The sequence below is a fragment of the Mustela erminea genome, chromosome 16 (genome assembly GCF_009829155.1).
Source record: "Mustela erminea isolate mMusErm1 chromosome 16, mMusErm1.Pri, whole genome shotgun sequence".
Classification (NCBI taxonomy): domain Eukaryota; kingdom Metazoa; phylum Chordata; class Mammalia; order Carnivora; family Mustelidae; genus Mustela; species Mustela erminea.
The window spans coordinates 78,509,240-78,530,323 of NC_045629.1; the positions used below are offsets into that span (position 1 = coordinate 78,509,240).

Below are 21,084 nucleotides of genomic sequence, written 5' to 3' on the forward strand. Positions count from 1 at the left end.
CGTTTATTAAAAATATCAAGGTGTCTTCGATTGTGTACCTAGTAATTATGAATTCTCAAAAGAATATTTGATTCCTATTGTGATCATAAAGAAAGTAGAACAAAAAGGTTTCAGAAAAGTGTTAGTGGATGACTATGTGGTAAGAATCGTGAGTTTCTGGATGAGTTTAATAGGACATTCCAGTTTCCCAAGAGCTTTGTGGTTTGACCGTACTTTCACGTACATATTTCATTCCATCCTCCAAAATCTCTGTGAAAGCACTTAAAATTTCTGAAGGAAAGAATTCGGAATAATAGCTGCCTGATTTGGAGGCTCTCTTGAGTCTAGCACTCAGCATTTATGTTCTTCACAGTCAGTATCTCCGATTTCCACAGTGGCCGCACGTGGTGAGTGCCCCGCACACAGAAGTTGAGGAGAGCAGTGTTTAGCAACTTTCCCAAGAATGCACAGCTGAGAAGTGCTGGAGGAGCCTGGGTTTTTGTCTAATGCCAAGAACCATTATTCAGCTAAGAAAAATTTTTCACAATGTAGAATTGTATTGACTTGTCTTTGTAAAACAGCAGCTATGCCCTCTATCCGGATAGGCAGGGTGACGGAAGCTGCCAGAAGCTGTGCGCGCCCTGGGTTTGTTTTCAAATACCAATTCCAAGGAAAGCAGTGAGACAAAAATTAATGTCACCATATGCCCAGCGCCTGTTTGCTGTCACTGCTCTTGGCGGCTGGAGGGACTGCTTGTCCAGCAACGCCTTCTCAAGAGCCGACCATGGAGGTCGGAGAAGGATTTGGGATTTTCACTTTGGAAACAAGGACCTGTTGTTTAGCTTAAATTATAACCACTTCAACATCAGTGTAACTGTTTTTCAGAAGATAATGGGTGTGTGTGTGGTGTCTTGTTTGCCTGTCGAGGACTTTTTTTAAAGGCAGTAATGGTTTGGTGTGGATCAGGGTTTGTTCACTCTGCCTGGTCAGATTTCTGTCAAGTGTGCTCTCACCCAGCCGCCTCCCCTGGGTCGTGTTCTGCTCGCTGCACGGCTACCTATGATGCCTCTGAGCGCAGACTAGGCAGTGGGAGCTGTCGACGAACAAGTACGTCCCTCCTGTGTTGTACAGACATTGGCGAAAAGCAGAGATACCAGCCCAGATTATACCATAAACCCATAAATTCCTTAATTCTCAGCCAAGGACTCTGTAGTAAGAAAGGAGGGGGGCTATCGTGTGAAGGGGAATCCAGCACCTAGAAGGGAGGAGGGAAGGACAGACCAGGCTAAAGTGTTGGCAGGATTGAGAATTGCTCTGAGGACCATCACTGCACGCTGACCAGCCCTGCAGAGTACGGGTCACACTCCGAGAGATACATGCATGTGGTGTCTGTCTCCTCTGGTGTGAAGCTTAACCTGTTTATCAGGTGCAAATGATTACTCCCAGCTCATTCTTGGGAACACAGACCCAGAGAAAGATTTAATAAGTTACTCACTTGGTGACTCTTGATTTCAGCCCATTTCTTTCTATTATAGGAGTGTTTTTCCAAGAGTAGTTCACATACCACTGATGTTTCACAACACGATTTCAGATGACACACAGGCAGACCTCTTTTTACAGTTCTTATGATAGATTTTAAAATTATTGGGAAAATATACTTAGCATGTCAAGCACACGATTCTATGAATATTGCTACAATTCAGTTCTGATACATGGAGGTGAAATCAGAGTCGATACAGAGACTACTGTTCAGTCACTGGTAGGATGAGTGGTGCACATGGGTGACAGAAGTCCTGACAGCCGTCCTGGAGGGACTGCAGTGTGACCAACACTGCACTGGGTTGTTTTCTGGGGACTGGCCCCCTGGGGTATGCCACTGCTGAGGTGGGAGGGGCGATCAGTGAACCAGGGCCATGATCGGGCCTCATTTGGAGTTACTAAACTCAATAACTTGACTATATTGAGAGCAAGCCAAGAAGTTTTATAGCTTCAGCAGGAAATTCCTTAGAATTAAAGTAGTAAAAAAAAAATAAAGGAAAAGTTTCCAGATTTATTAAGTGAGCACACTTTGAAGAAGTCAAGTATCACTTGAGTACTGGGGAAACGTTCATTACCCTGTCAGAGGCTCTGATGCCTGCCATTTTGTTCTGTCCCCAAAATAGGGATATTCTGGGGACAGAACAAATCTGTAAGTTCATCAGGAAGGAAGCAGATGCTCAGAGAACGTGAGCCTGACCGAAGTCATGCAGCTGACAAGTCAGGCCTCATACCCAGCTCTCTGAGAGCCCAAGTCCTTGTTCTTCTGCTCCCCTTGGAGGCAACAAGTGGACAAACCTGTCCCTCTCCTCGTGGAGAGTACCCACCTCCTGTGCCAGCCGTGTGGAATCTTCACGCGCAAAGCAGACGAGTCCACGGGAACACGGGATGGGGCAGACACAGGCTAGTGGTAGTAAATCAGTTGCCACTGTCAGTTCAGTCTTTCGTGTTCTTGAGAACTCATGAGATTTATCACTGAGGAATTGCAGAATAATGGCAGCATGTGAAAACACAGTCCACCGGGGAGATGTACTACATCATTCGGATTTAGCGCTGCCATCTGCTTAATGGCGTTGAGAAGACTAAAGCGGTGCTTATGATCAGCCGTTCAGAGCAGCGACAGATGCCGTGGAGCACGCAGGGAAGGAGGGGCACTGCCAAAACGTGGACTATGCGACAGGGTGCCCGAAAGTCGGGGTGTTGCTTTTCAAACCCCGATCTTAAACCTTCACTACAAAGTCTTAAGGTCTGTTAGAGAAAGCGATCTGCTCTGACTCTACCCATGTCTCCTTTCCTCATGTCTCACACATCCTTAAAATGTGTTTTTATTGATGTTTAGAAGAATTTTCCTGACAAATCCTATATGATTTAGTTACATTGTGATGTCATTTAGTTTAAAAGACTGTGGGCTATAAAACCAGAAACACCTGGGTTTGAACCCCAGCCCTATCACTTCCTTAGCTGCATGGTTTTTCTCCAGTCCTTCCTCATCTGTGAAATGACGACAATATCTGACTTAGAAGACAGATTATATGAAATGGCCGATGTGACATAAAGAGCAGCTCAGTCAGCCCGCTCACGTCGGAGACTGAGTACCATACAGCCTTGTGCAGTAGCCTGCTGCTATTACGCCACTTTATAGATGCGGAAATTGAGGCACAGGCCTTATAGGACGCAGAAGGTAAGTGCTGGAGCTCCTATGTGAGCCCCGACGGTCTGAGCACTCTGCTCTACTCCTCTCCATGCGCCTGTTAGGAGTATAGTCTCTGCGTCTAGAAACTTCTGCACTCTTTTTCTGAGGAAGACTCCTGTCAGTAAGATCCTAACAAATAAATAATCTGAATAAAATTATACTTGCCATTTTGATTCCTCATTTGTGAAGTAGAACGGTATTGAAGGCTTCATTTAATTTAGATTGTTTAGAATCCTAACATGTTTGGAAGCACAGACTAGAGGTCAAAGCTTGAAGTTACTTGTGAAGAATGATTTATAATAGTGAACATCAGGGTGCTTGAATTTCTCAAAATCTAGTCAAACCTCATTTATTGGACTCACGACTTTAGCGGCTGAAATAATTCAGACGTGGTATAATTGTATTAACCCCCTCTGTTTGTCATCATGAAGGGATATGTTCGTTTTGGGAAGTAATTTGCAAGTGTCCATCAGGAACCTCAGAAGTGTTTGTAACCCTTGACTCAGCAATTGCACAGTACATGCCTGAGCTTACTGTACAGTGAGTAGCCGACAGTGTAAGTACGTTTAAAAGCTCTTTAAAAAGAACCAACAGTCTTGGCAAAGTTCAGGGAAAGAGATATGACATTTTAGATACGGGAACGAAACCTATCCATATCACCTCAGCCAAAGTAACAGGTCAGACAGTGCCTTAAGAAAGGCTGAGTCAGGGCTTGGTCAGTGAGGGCGGAGGGCCAGTCTCCTGGATTTTAACCCGGGCTCGGCACTGACCAGCACTGTGGCTGAGGTCCCAGTACGGAACATGCCCTTCAGGTTCCGCATCTGGAAACCATGGGTGATGGTAACAGTAAGCTCCTCGCAGGATTGTTACAGAGTTAAGTGAGTTAATAGACAGAAAGCTCTTTGAACAGCTCTGGCACACTGTACATGCTATCATTAGCTATCATTACTGTAATTATCTAAAATCCTTGGGGCTGAGAGTCTGAGATTCAGAATTTCTGAATTCGGGAAGATAGTACAGTTGCATACCATATGTTGTACATCTCCAGTAGAGTCTGCTTGTGCTTCTCCAGGAGAGCGATTACCCCTTGGATTATTTGAAGTTTATGATCAAGGAAAATGTGACTACAGAGAGAGGAAAAGCGTGTATGGCAAATAGAAAAACAAGGAGATTTCTGAAGGGGGCGTGGTGTTCAGTCTTGGCAGTTTGTAATCTTGCAAGTGTCCATAATTTTGTGAATGCTAGCAATTAATTTTTAAAGAGGATGGACTAAAGGATAGGGAGGGAACCATCCTGTCCAGTAGGAGCCTTTATGGGAGCCAGGCCTCTCTCGATTTGGCCCTGATTTTTGTCTATAGCCTCATGTCGTCAGCCCCAGATGCTCTAACCTTACATTGAATTGTGGGCAATTTGCTCGATTACTCATGAAGTAGATGTCAAAACATGAAGTAGGACAGTAAATTTAATTCCTTTGTGGCTCCTTCAATTATTTCTTCACACATACCTTTTAAAGACATTGTGGTTATATTTTTCTTTTCCTTTTCTTTTTCTTTCTTTCTTTCTTTCTTTCTTTCTTTCTTTTTCAGAAAAACAGTATTCATTGTTTTTGCACCACACCCAGTGCTCCATGCAATCCGTGCCCTCTCTAGTACCCACCACCTGGCTCCCCAACCTCCCACCCCCCGCCCCTTCAAAACCCTCAGATTGTTTTTCAGAGTCCATATTTTTCTATAAACATTACGTGCATTTTTTTTAGACTTTTCTAAGAAAGCACAAACAGGAGGATTTGTTTTTCTTTGCCTTTTCTTCCTTGCCAAACTGCTTGCAGTGGAGCGGCAGTTCCTTGAATGAGGGGTTTTGCCATCCAGCGAGCTTCCCCCAACCCCCTTCCTCCCGTGTGCTGTTAAGCACTGAGCTGATCTTCTCTGTTTTCAAAACACTCTCCTCGACTCCATTTTCCAGTCATACCTACTAGACTACTGAGACTCTGTCTCCTTTTTATACAGAGAGGCTCTCAGTAGCAAGGACCCTTTTATTTGTCTTTTTATTCCCCATACCTTGGACACTACTGGTCAGAGAAGTGATCTCTCTGTGGTTTTCAGTTAAATGGGTAACATTTAAGAAGTCTGTATCTGTTTTAAAAGTTCCTTTTCTGGAAACACGGTAAAAAGTCTGATGCATTGAAAGTCTCTGGTGAAAATGCACATTGTCCACACTCTGGCTGTATACAAGGGTCACTGATACAGAATTTTAAAAAAACAAGCAGGTGCCCAAACCAATCTGCTGCTGCTTGTTTTTAATCTGGATTTTGATGTAGCATAGCTATCTGAAAGTTCTTAAACTACAGATAATTTCAGTGGGCAGCCAACATTGAGAAATGTCCTTTTTGACTAGTAAGCATTACATAATGAGGTGATTTTTATATATATATATATATATAAAACCTTTCTCAGTGTCTACCAAATAGTTGCTAAGTAAATGTTTGTTTCCCAAAGAAGAACAGTGTTTTAATTTCTGTAATGGCTTCCATTCATTCATTCAGTGAACAACACGAGTACCCACTGTTTCCTAGAACTGTCCTGTCCCAGGTGCTTGATAAGTATCCGTGAACAAAAAAGGAAAGGATCATGCCCTTGTAGAGATTAAATTCTAGTGCTCCTCATGTTTAAATATGGCAGTCGTGCTCAGCTCCATGGAGGAGGTGGTGGAAGACTTGAAGGAGGTAACAGTGTTCGCCCGAGGGGCCATCTGTGGGAGCAGGGGTCTGTGCAGAAGACCCCTGATGGGGTCTGTCTCATGTCTTCTGGCATCCTTAACGTCTGTCGTCTTCCCTTTGAGTCTGTAATTCGAAGTTTTTAATAGGAAGCTTCAAATTTCCCTTTGGAATAAGATAATTTTGAATAATTTGGAACAAAATGTTTTAAGTGTCCAAGAATATGTTGTAATAATTCTTCCTGTCTGTGAGTCTCAGTATGATTGACGGAGCTTGCAGACTTAAAACCATGAAGATAAGGAGACTGTTGTCTTGGCCCGTGATGGCCTTGGCTTGTAGATAATGGCTCCCCAAAACACCCACAACCTCACCGCAGGACCTAGAGTTATGTTCCCTTGGATGGAAGAGGGGACTTTGCGGATGTGATTGAGGATCTTAAGATGAGGAGATTATCCCTCATGATCATAGCCACAAATTCATTCACCAAAATATGTTAGCAGATCAAAAATCGGTTACTTTATCATGATCAGAGTTTCTCTCAGCAATGCAGTATTTGTATAATACATGAAAGTAAATCATAATTCGCCACATTAACTAATGGAGAAGAATCATGTGGTTGTTTCCATAAATGCAGGAAAAATGTTTGACAAAATTTAACATATACTGATGATTAATAACAAATAGAGGTCTGAGCAAACTGAAAATAATGAGAATGTTTTCCCCAACTTGATAGAAGACATCTGCAAGAGAACACACACACATACACACACACCCATATCAAGCTAACATCATTCTTTACTGAAATATTCCATGCTTTCCTGCTAAGATGGGGACAAAGCAGATTTGCCCACTCTCCACTTGAACTCAGTGTTGTGCTAAGAGGCCTGATCTAGGCAGGAAGGTGAGTAAAAAGGAACAGTAGGCATACAGATTGAAAAGGAAGAAGTAAACTGTTCTTATTCACTGATAACATGATCAGGTAGTTGAAAATCCTAAGGGACCCACTAAAAAACTACTCAGTCTATTTAGTCCATTTGTCAGTTGTAATGCAGCCAGTATACAAGTCCTATATTTCCACAGACTCGACTTCCACAGCAGTTAGCAAGTGGAAGGCAACCCCAGAGAGACACCATGTGCAATAGCGTCAAAAACATAAAATACTTAGGGATCATTTTTAAACAGCCTTCTTGACATATTTTTACATGCTGTAAAATTCACCATTTAAGTTAAAAACTTACTACTTTTAGTAAATTTACAAAGTTGTGTGATTGTCACCATAATCCCATTTGGGAACATTTTTTTTCTTTTTTCTTTTTCATCACTGCAATAAATTCCCTCAACTCTGTTGCAATTAATCCCTTTCCTAGCCCCAGCCCACCATTCATCTCATTTTTGTTTTTATAGATTTGCCTTCTCTGAGCATTTCATTTAGATGTAATCAAAATATATGATCTTTTATATTGGTATTTTTCACTTAGCGTTATGTTTCTGAGGTCCATCCCCATCACAGCATTTATTGGTATTTTATTCCTGTTTTATTACCAAATGGTATTCCATTTATAGATACACTGCATTTTGTTTATACTTTTACTAGGTGACTGATACCGTTGTTTTTCACTTCTTAGCGCTTATGAGTGACGCTACTATGAACATTTACGTGCAAGTCTGTGAGCTTGTGTTTTCATTTCCCATAATTTAGGAGTGGAATTGCTGACTCAAGTGGTAATTTCATGTTTGACCTTTTAAGAAACTGCCCGACTGGTTCTTCAAAGTGATCCTATCATTTTAAATTTCTACCAGTGATGTGTGAGAATTCTTAAGGATAATTATAACAAAAATGTGCAAGATCTCTATACTGACAACCGTTACTAAAACTTTGCTTATCGAAAGTAACAAAGGCCAAACTAAATAGCAATACATACCACATGTTTTTGCATTGGAAGACTCAATATTGATAAAGACACTGATTCTCCCTGAAATTTTCTGTAAATTCAGTAGAATTCCAATCTAAACTCCTATGAGTTTTTTTTTGTTTTTGTTTGGTTTGGTTTGTTTTTTTGTTTGTTTTGGGGTTTTGTTTCTTTTTGGTATAAAATGATAAGATGGTTCTAAAATACATGAAATTCAGAGGACCTAGAATAGCCAAAGTAGTCAATAATGAAGAACAAGTCTGGAATACTGACTTTTTTGGTGTATAAAACCCCAGTAGTGAAGCCAGGGTGGTGCTGTGGAAGGGGTAACAGGCCAGTGGGTATCCAGGAGTGGACCCGCACGTAATTGCTTTCGAGGGGACCAAAGCAATTCAGTGGGTAAAGAATTATGTTTTCTGTAAGTAATGCTGTGACAGATATTTGTGTAGGTGGGGATAGGTTTGATTTCACACACACACACACACACACACACACACACCCTTATACATTTACAGATGTTAATTTGAGATGGTTAGAGATTTCAGAAATTTGACTTTATTAAAATTTCAAACATCTTCTAATCAGAGGACATCATTAGAAAATAAATAAGCCACAGTCTCAAGGAAAATATCTTTGCAACACATACATCTGACAAAGGACTTTTATCTATACGATATAAAGAAACTATACAACTCATCAAGAAAAACATAACCCAATTTTTATAAGAAAACCTAGAGCAGAAATTTTACAGAAGTAGATATTCAAACAGCCATGAAGAATATGCAAAAGTGGTCAGAGTCATAGGTCATGGAGGAAGTGCAAATACAGATCAAAACCTCGGTGAGATATCCTATACTTGCACTCGAATGGCTAAAATAAAAATTAACAACATCAAATGTTGACAAGGTTATTGGGCAACTAAAAAATTCATACATGAATAGAGCAGCATGACGATGAGAAGTTTGGCAGTTTCTTTAAAAATGTTGAAAATATATGTATCCTATATAGCAGTAATTCTACTCCTAATAATTTTATCCCAGAGAAATAAGAATATGTACTGAGAAAAAGCTTTATTTAACAGTGTTGAAAGTGACTTTATTTCTGAGAGCCAGAATCTGGAAACAGCCCAGATGCCCTTCCACAAAGGGATAAGCCATAATGTCTTCAGACCGTGAAACGCTGTTCAGCAGTGAAAAGGAACAGAATCATGGCGGTTGCAGTAACATGGATGAAACTAAGAAAACTTGTAAAAAGTACTTGCTACAAAGCTCCCAGTCTGAGTTGGTGTCTAGTCGTCATCTACTTAACTGCCGCTGACCATAGATGGTCGTTTTACCCGGCATCTGGCAATCCAGAAAGGGGAGAAGGGAGCAAGCCAGTGGAACAGTTCGGTGAAGGGCATTGACTTGGTGTGTGCTGATAATAAGTTGTCCTCAGCGAGGCTTAGGCCTCAAGTGCCTCAGGAGGGTGCAGAAAGTGTCCAGAGAAAGATCAGTAGAGGCTAGTTTGTGGTGGACCCGAATACCAGGCTCAAGAATATGACATGGTTTTTTGATTCTTTTAGACCAAGTTGTGCTTCATGCCCACCACCACCATGCTGGTCCAAGCCCGCATCATCTTGTTTGCTTCTAGAATACTAGTAGCCTCTGTGCTGTTTGCCCCACCTCCACTTATAACCACTTTCCTATCATTTCTCTGTACTGCAGCTGAATGATTTTTTTCCAAGTGTGCTGTGATTATATTTTCTCATGATATTAAGCAATTTTCCTTCATAACTGCAATTTTATGTTGAACTAATTTCTCTGATCAGTGTCTGTCCACTTGAAGTTTTTTACCGTCATACCATCCCCACCCCCTAGTGCCTAGCACAGCACCTAAAACAGAAAATACTCAGTAAATGTTTATTGACTAAAATGGGAAGGTAGAGAATTTAACTTCACATCAGTAATTTAAAAACAGAGTAGGTATATGATTTGAACTTCTTAATGTTGGATTTGAATTTAAAAACAATTGTTATGGGTGGAATAGCTGAAAATTATCTTAATTCTACATATTTGAAGAGTGAGACTGAATGATTTGATATGCGCATTGATGCAAGTTAGCGTCTACCAGCTTCTCCAGAAAGACTGAGAACCATTTGCTAGTCCTACATTGTCTCACAAGGATGCTGAAAATCCCACAAATAGTCAAATGAGGTTCCTTCCATACTCACGTAATATTTCACGTGCGTAGATATTGCTGATCACAATCAAATTTCTTTAAAAGTAACACAAAATTGCTTTGATATCCCACTATCGGATGTGTCAGAAATCTCTTCCAGAAGATACCTCCATAGAGCAGATGGAAGCATTGGCTACAAAAACAAATTCAAGATCCCATGAACACTCCCATTAACAAACGATTCCATGAAATACTGCAAATTGCTCATAAAATGTTGATAGACCATTTTGAATGCAATGGAAAGAGCCAAAGGAACCAGTACGGAGAGATTATGTGCCTTGGCACACAGTGTAGTTGGACATGGGTCTTCACAGATACAAATAAATAGGCTCATCAACCCAACCCCCATTTTGTTCTCTGTCCAAAATATCTTCTTATATTTTTTAAACTTGTAGGTACATATTTCATGCTTCTGAAATAACTTCTCTGCAACCTTCCCAACCTCGTTGTCACTTGGGGACCCATCTCTGACCCTTTGCCTTCACGGGCTCCCCCCCAAAACTCCCACCTGTCTTGACAGTTATATTCATCACATTCTAATCCACAGTCTTGATGCTTCATACAGAGAATTCGCATTAGAATTTCTTGGGATGTCTCGTGGCGATATACATAATTGATAACAATTTTTATATCCTCTTTTGCCAGAAGAATGTTATAAAAAACAGATCTGTTTCCTTGTGTTTTTTTCATAAGAAATCTTCATTCTAAATGTTAGTGTTTCTGTGAGATGAATTCATTGTTGCAGTTGACAGCTGTGGTACAAATACTGAAGTGTGAGTCAAAGGCGGGTCTAACTGAACCCCGCTCTGTCTTCTGTTGTGCGAATGGAGCCAGCCTGGCAGTAAGCCTCATGAAACCTTGTATTTAATTGATAAAGTGAGTGGACAAAACAGTACTTACCTCTGGAAACTTAAATAAGGTTATGAAATTGTGAAACACTGTGCAAACAGAAGGAAACCTTTAGCTGCTGGGGTTTTTTTTTGTTGTCGTTAGATTTGTATCACTGAAGGTGAGGTCCTCTCTTTCTAAGCAGAAATAAATGATGTAACATCGAAATAAGAACTCTGAGAAAAATAATACTTGTTTAGGAAGAACCTCTGCTTTAATAATACTAATAATGACTGTCCTTGAGGTATATATGCACCACATTATTTTATATGAACTTGACAGCAATCTTATGAAAGATTTAGCTTTTTGTTTTGTTTTGTTTTTTAAGATTGTATTTATTTGAGAGAGAGAGCACAAATTGGGGGAGGAAGAGGAAGAAGCAGACTCACTGATGAGCAGGGAGTCAGACGTGGGGCTTGATCCCAGGACTCTGAGATCGTGACTTGAGCCAAAGGCAGACCCTTAACCAACTGAGGCACCCAGATGCCCCTGAAAGATTTAGTTTTAAAACTTGTCTCCAGGTGAGAAAATTGGATTAACTTTGCCTCAGTTTATATACACAGTAAATGCTGGAGCCTGGCTTCTGATAATACCTTTGTTCAACTCCAAAGCCTGGTTCATAACTGTTAATTCTAGGCTGTCTTCCAAAATGATGACACTAAGAAAAGAAACCTGCTTAAAAAATGAAAGTATGACGGGGCGCCCGGGAGGCTCAGTGGCTTACCGTCTCTGCCTTCTGCTCATCGTGATACCAGGATAAGCCCCGCATCAGGCTCTCTGCTCTGCGGGGAGCAGGCTTCCTCTTTTCTCTCTGCCTGCCTTTCTGCCTACTTGTGATCCCTGTCAAATAAATAAATAAAATCTTTTTTAAAAAAATGAGGGTCTTGAAAGGGGCGGGGGGGTGGGAAGTTGGGGAAACCAGGTGGTGGGTATTATAGAGGGCACGTATTGCATGGAGCACTGGGTGTGGTGCAAAAACAATGAATTCTGTTATGCTGAAAAGAAATCTAAAAAATTGTTAAAATTATAAAAAAAAAATGAAAGTATGAGTCTCTAAAGAGAGTCACGTTAGGCATGCATGGACATCGTGCCACCAGCATCAGTGCGTGGGGCTGGGAAACAGCATCACTGAGACTGGCTTGCAGGCATGGCTCAGGGCTGTTGGAGGAAGAAGAAAGGCACAATGTGAACTAAAGATACTCTTGTAAACAAATTCTTTCCTCTTTACTCTTCCCCTTTTTCCTGGAATCTAATCAAAATTCATAGTTTTTGTTTTGTTTTGTTTTGTTTTTTAAGGTATGGAGATCCATCTGCAACCTTTTAAGCAGGGTTTTGATAGGAAGAAGTAGCACAACAGAGGAGTTTGATGTTCAAATAAAAAAGCATAGTTGGATGTTTCTGCATTAGAAAAAGAGATACTCAACATCCCTTATTTCAGAATGTATCTGTCTTTTAGGACTAAGATGAGCTCTGAATTACCCATAAACTGAAACAAATGAGAGTTTTCTTTTCTCTCGTGTGAAAATGTAAGCAGCTGCAGGTTTCTGGGACACATCTTTATAGTTACCAAGTGCCAGGCCCCTTCTTTCCTGTCTCTCCACCCTGTGTCCTGAGGCTCCTCCCAGTCTCCATAGGGCTGTTGACGTGTCAACCATCACAGTGGGGCTTGGGCAGAAAGGAGGAGGAGGAAGAGGAAAAGGCCATACCTCCTGGCTGGGTCCGCCTTCTGTGAGGAAACTTCCCAGAAGTTTCAGTCCATGCGTTTGCTTCTGTGTCGCCTGCGGAAGTATCTAAGAAAGGAAGTTTTGGGGACTGATGCCTTATCACTAGCACCATACCCCCATCTTATAAGGAGTCTTTTGGTAAGAAAGAAAGGAAAATTGTGCTAAACAGACAACAAATGACCTTACTTTTTAGCATATATAAATTAGGGGGTTTTTTTTGTTCTCTAAGACTTTCTTGTTTTTAACAACATTAATATTAATATAATTAATAACATTATATATAATGTATATACAGCAAAGCACATAAATTCACACCTGCCCGAAGTGTGTGGTTTGTGACTGCTTACCTGTGTGTGCACCCCTACAACCAGGAGGACATGTCCGGCACTCCAGAGCTCTCTGGCTTTTGCTTTTGGCTCTCTGGGATAGCTAGCTAATTCCCATCGTCTCTTGGTCTCCCAGAATTACATGGCTTTAAAAAAAAAAAAAAAGGACCCAAACGTATTTCCTATTTTTTCGAGTATACGGTGAGACAGTTCTTAGATAGTGGTGCAAGGTTAGTGGTGTGGAAAGAATCAGTGTGGGAGGTGACGGTAACTAGACTTAACCCTGATTCCATGGCGCCGTAGACACCTCACTTTAGAGAAGTCACTTCTTGTCTCTGACTGGCTACTTTGTGAATGTTGTGGTTCTGCTTGGAACGCCTTTCTTCTCCTTGCCTGGCTCCTCCCTCTGGAGTCAGCTTAGACCTTTCCTCCTCCAGGAAGCTCGCTCGTATCCCCGAAGACTGATTCAGACACCCTGCCTGTGAGTTCCTTTAGAGCTCTGGGTGTCTCATTTGTCACATTATTCCCTTTGCCCACTTAACACTGTCTGATTTGCACACCAGACCAAGCGAGTTTTATCACAAAAACCAAATCTTGGGTGGCTCAGTCGGTTAAGCCTCTGCCTTTGGCTCAGGTCATGATCGCGGGGTCATGGGATTGAGCCCTGCATTGGGCTCCCTGCTCAGTGGGGAGCCTGCTTCTCCTTCTCCTTCTGCCCTTCTTCCTGCTCCTCTGGTTCACTCACACTCTGTCTCTCAAATAAAAATAGACAAACATAAATAAGTAAACAAATAAATAAATAAGAGCTTAAAAAACAAACAAAAAATACCCAATGACCAAATCTTTTTCACTGATGCATCTCCAGTGTCTGGGACATAGCTGCTGTTCCATAAGTATCTGCTGAACAGTGTTCAGTGAAGATACCTGAATCTCATTAACTTCTACTAAGACCATCTTTCTCAAGAGATAGTGTAACAAGTAAGAGTCTCTTCTTTAAGAGTGGGAAAGTGTTACTATTTTTTAACCTAAACTTTTAAAACAGAGATAATACCCAATTCTAAATTTGTTCTAAAGATGAAAGATCCTTTGTGGGGAGTACCTAGCACGATCTTGGCTCACAGTAGGCATTTGGCAAGTGTTGTCTGCTCTTACTCTTACGTTAAATCTTCGCAGGTCCGGCCCCCAAAGGTGAGCATCGGCCGGTCCTGGTTGTTGAAGTAGGTCCTCCGTAAATCAGGCTTGCCAGGCACTTGGAGGGCACAGGCTTCCTGGCCATTCCGTCTGTGCAGATCTGTCTTCCTGAGCTGGCTTACACAGAAGGTGGTTCTTTCCACCTCTGTGGAGAACAGAAGGAAAGAAAAAGGGTTCTGAGTGTCTCACGAGAGATTAAGGTTAAACATGAAACAAGTACTTTCTGGCAGGGCTGCTCAAGTGTGTTACTGTGGCAGGTTACTCGGGCTTCATTTCTGGAAGTCTTGGAAAGTGGAGACAGAATCATTGCTCTCTGACGGTTAAGACAGTTTAGCCTGAAGGCAGGGGATGGGCCACGTGGTCTCTCAAGGTCGATTTCTTCCCTTTGATTCAGCAAAGTACCTCTAAGTTCCTGCACTTTGTAGTGAGGGCGAATTCCCAAGCATTTCACAGTGGAGAAGTGGAGCATCAGCTGTCAACGGCGAACTCAGTCTCTGATTATGTGGCGAACCTGTGTTAACATTTAAAATCTTTTTATTTGACAAAGTAATTGTTACGTCTGAAATGAGGCTTTGCAGATGTAATTACCACAATAGGGTTAAGAATAATAGTCCCCGTTTATTTTGTTCCGACGACGTGGCAAGCCCGTGACAAGTGTTTTGTGGACAGGAGCTCACTTCATTATTACTCATCGTTACACCCTCTCCCCAGAGCCCCAGCTGCTCGGTCCGTCCTGAGCAGCAGCTGTGAGCCAGACACTCCCTCATTCCTTCCTGCAGTGCTCTTATTGAGCACCTTTTGTTTTCAGACACTTGTAGCCGCTGAACGTCAACAGGCTGCCTGCCCAAGGTGACACTACTTCCGAATGCAAGGACAGGCCTCGAAACCCAGGGAACCTTCCCAATCCCAAGTCTGCGCCCCCTGCCTTTGCGTGCAGGCCCCCAGGGCTGTCTTCCTCCCCGGGTTGTAAGGGCCGCGAGTGTGGCGAGGACTCCAGCTTTATGTCTGCGGTGCCTGCAGCGGCGTCTCCCGACGGTGGCTTCCCCGTCCCAGAAGTCAGAGAGGCTCCTCCAACCTGGCGGGTGCCAGGCGCGCCCCCTGATCGCCCCCGCCCGAGCTGGTTAGTGGGACTGTCCCTGTAACTTCCCTCCTCATCCGCGGTTGTAGGACTGGGAGCTCCGCCTTCTTCCCACGGTCCGGGACGCCTCCCCGCCGAGGCGCTCTGTGCCAGCCGCTCTGCCCTTCTGGCCCTGCGAGGCCCATGAACGTGCCCACCTCCTACACCGACGGCCGCTGCTGGGGCCCTGCCCCCTCAGGCGCGGGCTGCGCCTCCGTCCTCGCCTTCCCGGCCTGCTGACAGCACACCCTGACGGCCGCTCCCGGGTGGGCTGTGAGGGAACAGCTCTCGGCCGGCCAGGCAGCTCTGCTGGCTCTTACTCTCACTGTGTGTGCCTACAAACTGCTTATTGTCTGCGCTGGCGTCATAGCAGAAGCTGTACGACGGTGGGCATTCTGTGTGACGGAGTCCGTGACTGAACGGAGGAGCCTGCCTCAAGCGCGCGGCTGGGCTTCAGTAAAGGGAGGCCCGGCGGCGGGAGGCGGGACCGAGGGCCGGAAGTCGGAGGCCGCGTGCTCGGCTGTGAGCGCCTGCGCAGTGGCCGCGGGGCGGGCCTCAGCAGTGAGGAGACTTGGCTGAGTCGGGGGAGTGTATTCTTCCAGAATCGTGAACTGCTGTTAATGTCCCAGTAAAATTCAGATTGTAATAGTCTCAGTTTTACAAAATTAGAGGGCTAACACATATTTAAATATAACCAGTTTCGTTTATTTTGTTTTAAGTTATTAGTTTATTAATAAAGAAGAAAAAGCTCTGTTTTCTCACCCGTCCTTTTAAAAGCCTATTCATCCCTGAGGGGCTCCTGGGTGTCTCAGGCGGTTGAGCGTCTGACTCTTGGTTTTGGCTCAGGTCATGATCTGGAGGACGGGGGTGGGGGGTGAGTCTCCTGTTGGGCTACACGCTCAGTGGGGTGTCTGAGAGTCTCTCTCTCCTTCCCTCCCCCTGCTACTCCCCCTGCTTGCTGGCTTGCTCTCAAGTAAGTAAGTAAATCTTTAAAATCCTATTTTGTCTCTGAAAACAAAGGAGAAAAAATGTCAATTACAATTTTTAAAATATGTTCATGGGGTATGTATTTGGTATCAACCCATTTTTAAAATAGGATTCCATTGTAAACTGAAATTTATATTAACTCTTAATTGATTAGGGAGCTGAACGAATTCCCCACATTGTTTTAAACCCCATTTTCCACTTACTCTTTTTACCAAATCTTATTTCCGAGCTTAAAAAACATAGTAAAATTATTTTTAAAGATTTATTTATGTATTACAGAAAGAACACACACACTTGCAAATCAGGGCAGGAGGAGAGGGAGAGGGAGTGAAGCGGACTGTGTGGAGCGTGGAGCCCAAGACAGGGCTCGATTTCACGACCCTGAGATCATGACCCGAATTGAAACCAAGATTCCAAGGCTTAACCGATTGAGCCACCCAGACATCTGGCAACATCATTTTTTAAATTTGCCTTTGTTTTCCCTCCCCTGTCAGTCTTGTGATGGGTCTTCTCCCAAGCAATGGAATGTCTGACAGGTTAATGATGTCAACTCTGAAAGGTTGAGAATTCTGAAAGTCAGACCTTAAAATTTTGTGCTAATAGAATTACTGAAGCTTCCTCTCAGAGAAAGAGGGATTCCCTGATTAAACTATAAATAATACCTGGCCATTTAAGTGGAATATTTAAATATTCCAATTATTGACACATGTCTGTAATTTTTAGTCCTAAAGAGAGTTATTTATTTCAAACCTCAGTGTATATTTGTTTTCTTACATTTTAGACACTAAAAAGTGACATGTACCAGTGAGGGGATTGAAACTATCCTCGTGTTAAAACTGTGCCTGGTGGGTCTGGAGGATCTACACATCTGCCTTGTTTATAAGAAGTCTAAGTTTCCTTTGACTCTTTTTGCCTGTCTACCCCATAATATCTAGATTTTCAGTCCTGGTGTGTGTGAGATCTAGGGCCAGGAAGTTGTGACACTGAGCTCTGTCCACCGGACTAGCTCTGTGAGTGAGCCCTTCCTCCCCATCATTACATGGACGGTGAGACGTTTTTCCAGATAAAAGAATCATTCTTCAGGCAAGTATGTAATAGTCACTGTACCTTCCTCACACTTCCTGCCAACAAGCATCCTGTACCTCAAGACTCCTTTATACTTTATACTCTCAAAAATTAGAGTCACTGTGGTTTGGCGTGTATGGCTTGTATCTGCTAACATCTACCATATTTGAAATTAAAACAGAAACATTTAAAAATAGTTATTAGGGGCACCTGGGTGGCTCAGTGGGCTAAAGCCTCTGCCTTCAGCTCAGGTCATGATCCCAGGATCCTGGGATCGAGCCCCGCATCAGGCTTTCTGCTCAGCGGGGAGCCTTCTTCCTCTTCTCTCTCTCCCTGCCTCTCTGCCTACTTGTGATCTCTCTCTGTCAAATAAATAAATAAAATCTTTAAAAAAAATAAAATAAAAAAGTTACTAATCATGAAATATATAGCAGGAGTCAACCCATTGCATGTTAACATTAAATAATCTATTTTTATGGAAAATCACTATTTTCTAAGACAAAGATTAGTAAGAATTGTGGCCTTGATTTATATTTTGCACGTCTCTTTAATGTCTGGCTTAACAGACGCTAACTAGATTCTTACATCTGCCTCTGTATTCAGTTTGATGTTATACGTTGTTTTGGTTGAAGTAGTTGGGACAACATATACCTGGCTAGAAAAGAGAAAAGTATTTTGACAGCGTTCCGCATAACTGTGGCTAGTCTTTGATAGTCCACCAAAACTTGGCAGGTGCTAGTTTCTTAAAGGTTAGCTTTAATATGGGTTCTGAAACCATGTCCATAAACTTTTCGTACTCAGTTACGTTAAAATACCTTGGTCCATTTACCCTCGGTGGATTTGGAAACATGGTCATTTAAAAAGTCCTCGTTCACTGAGTTGTGCATATTTTCACAATGCTGTGACACATTTCCTTGTGCAATATCAAAAAAATCATATTCGTTTTTACCCCCACCAGTCTCAATAGAGAAGTCTTTAAGTACTGGCTTGCTCTCAGTTTACAGGGGTAAATAATTTTTCAGATTTGTAGTTCATACCTGCAAGCTTGAATTTTATCATTGGTAACAAATACTGTCATTTTTTCTTGAAGCGACAAGCTCACTTCATTCATTTTTGAGAACACACCAGCCACATCTGTAAGTCTGCGTAAGCCGTGGTCTGGTGTGCTTCAGTCCTGCAAGTAGAAAGGGGTGCTGGGAGCAGAGCCTGAACTCAGCCTGTCCTGCACCCAGCAGCAGAGCTCCTATAAGCACACTTTCATGTCATCACGCAAAATCATGAAAAGGCATGGACTTAACAGTTGAGATTGATTAAGATTAGCAGTTCTTACTGTTTTACAAGATATTTTGTAAATGATAGTACTTTTCTTAATTTAACTGTTAGTATAGTTTGATGCCATTGCCTTGGTTCTTGCCAAAGCACTGAAAATTTTACCCACCACATTGCTTGAAATATGAGCACAGTGAAAAGATGAACAGTGTTCGCTTGTTTTCACAAGAATAGTTTGACTTGGTGGGCCCCCTGTAGGATGGCAGGGGCTCCTGGGAGTCCACAGCCCTTACTTTATTTGTTTTATTTTTTCAGTGTTCTCAGATTCATTGTTAATGCACCACACCCAGTGCTCCACGCAATACATGCCCTCCTTAATACCCACCACCAGGCTCACCCATCTCCCAACTCCCTGCCCATCCCAAACCCTCAGTTTGTTTCTCAGAGTCCACAGTCTCTCATGATTCATCTCCCCCTCCAATTTTGGAGATGCAGATTGTATTAATGCTCTAAGAGAGCGCTCAGTTAGAGATGGATACACCAGCAAGAGAGGGATGAAGCAAGTTCTCTAAGGGTAAGCCTTGTACAGCCTTCCCATTCAGTGCATTGTCCTCACACCATAAACTCCCCGAGGGTAGACATATCGCCACTGGGTGCCTGTCCCGCAATGGGATACTGTGAACCCCAAGTGTGTCTAGGAAGAGCAGCTGGCCCTTGCCTCCCTCCCATATCAAAGCTACATTGTCCAAATTTGTAGTCCTCAGGGGAAGAGGGGCAGAAGATGAATAGCCTTGCATTTAGATCTGCAACACACTTAGCAGAACACAGAAGATGGGAATAAAGTCATGCTTTGACCTCTCCCATCTCAGAGGGCAGTGGTTCAGTTCAGAGAGTAGCCCCAGTAGGAGCTGGAGTGACCAAGCACATTTGGAAGGTCCAAATGTAGCAGAGCAGTGAGCAAATGACTAGACTTCTCCCATCTGACCTGTGCAACCGAGTTTGAAATGTATTTATTCAGCATCTTCCCTGGAAAGTATTATTAAATATTATGAAAGGACTATTCAAGAAGTAGGACTCAGTGAGAGCGTATTGGACGTTTTTTAGTCACTTACCCTGAAGGAATTTAAGATCTTTCTGTTATCTGTCATAATGGGAAAATGAGAGTAGTCCCAGAATTTCATTTTAAGTATGACTTTTAATCTGTTCTGCTGTATCTATAAAAATTCTTAATGGTTGCGTGAGGATCCCAGGCTCCAAGAAGAATGGAAGCATTGGCCTGGGGGCCGCCGGACTGGAACTGTTACCTGGGCCATGTGTGCCCCTTCCTGTAGTTTTTCCTGTCACATAATGAATTTTCACTAAATGCCTGCTCAAATATTAATTTTTGTCAAAGGATTATAGATAAAATTTTTTCTCAAAGGAATGAGCCAAGACAATCCAGAAAAACACCAACCCTTTTATGTTAAATTTCAACAGCGCAGAATTTACTAATTTAATTTTGGAAGAGATCCACTAAAGATCAATTCTGGGATGAATTCCAGATTCACCTCCCCACCCCCCAAAATTGCCAAAACCATCGCAACAAGATATCCTTATCTTAGACTTTTGATTGAGACATGGACAGGATTCAGTCCTAGTGTTGATATCGGTCTTCCTCTGATATCTACAGAAGACAGTTACGAATTAGACAGGTTCCCATCTTCTGACCTCATTTTTCTCACCTTTAAAATTAAAAATGTCTGCTTCAGACAGGGGCTTTGAGGATTAAGGGATAATCTGTAATGCATTATAAAACTAAAAAAGGATTTAAAAAGAGACAGGAAGATTGAGTCAGGAGGATGGGCTAAGAACACTTACCTGATCCACCCGTCCTCCCCTTTCAGAATCCAGGAAGTGACAGGAAAAAGTTTTGAAAGATTCCTGAGGGAGGGAAAGTAAATGGAAGGCAATCTATGAGAAAGCAAAATGAAACAAAGCCCAGCCTTGGCAGAGAAGTGTGCTGCTGTGGTGGGGGATTTAGGGCAGATGCAACCCCACATGTGGCTATCAACATGGGGCACCAAGAGAATTGACTGGAGAGCTGCATTTGGAGTAGCCAGGCTAGTCTGGCTACTGAGAGTCACTCAGCAGTGCCAAGCAGTAGTGTTTCTTCCCAGATGACTGTTGTGGCCATGCAAAGCCAAAGCTGACTGTGCCACCCGGTAGGGCAACCAGGAGCCCCAGGTACAGGAAACAAATTACTTCTGTATCCCACCCAGTAGTACACTCTGTTCCCTTTCCACAACCACCAGAAGAAAGCCATTTTAAATAAGAGGTGACATGTGCAGCCATCAAAAGAAATGAAATCTTACCATTTGTGATGACATGGATGGGACTAGAGGGTATTATTATGCTTAGCGAAATAAGTCAGTCGGAGAAAGACAACTATCATATGATCTCCCTGATGTGAGGAAGTGGAGATGCAGC

The 21,084-nt window shown here is 42.6% G+C and overlaps 1 protein-coding gene and 1 long non-coding RNA gene across 7 annotated transcripts in view; one reads left to right on the plus strand and one right to left on the minus strand.

Moving 5' to 3' along the window:
- Positions 1–21,084, plus strand: part of KHDRBS3 (KH RNA binding domain containing, signal transduction associated 3) — a 185,740-nt gene that overhangs the window by 147,364 nt on the left and 17,292 nt on the right. The window lies entirely within an intron of this gene.
- Positions 8,391–15,786, minus strand: LOC116575060. 2 transcript variants are annotated; one of them, XR_004279582.1, is made up of 3 exons: positions 14,148–15,786; positions 12,646–12,729; positions 8,391–10,184 (listed from the first exon to the last, which is right to left on the minus strand). It is a non-coding gene; the product is annotated as an uncharacterized LOC116575060 (long non-coding RNA). The 2 variants fall into 2 exon arrangements; XR_004279581.1 differs by having other exon boundaries at positions 8,391–11,076.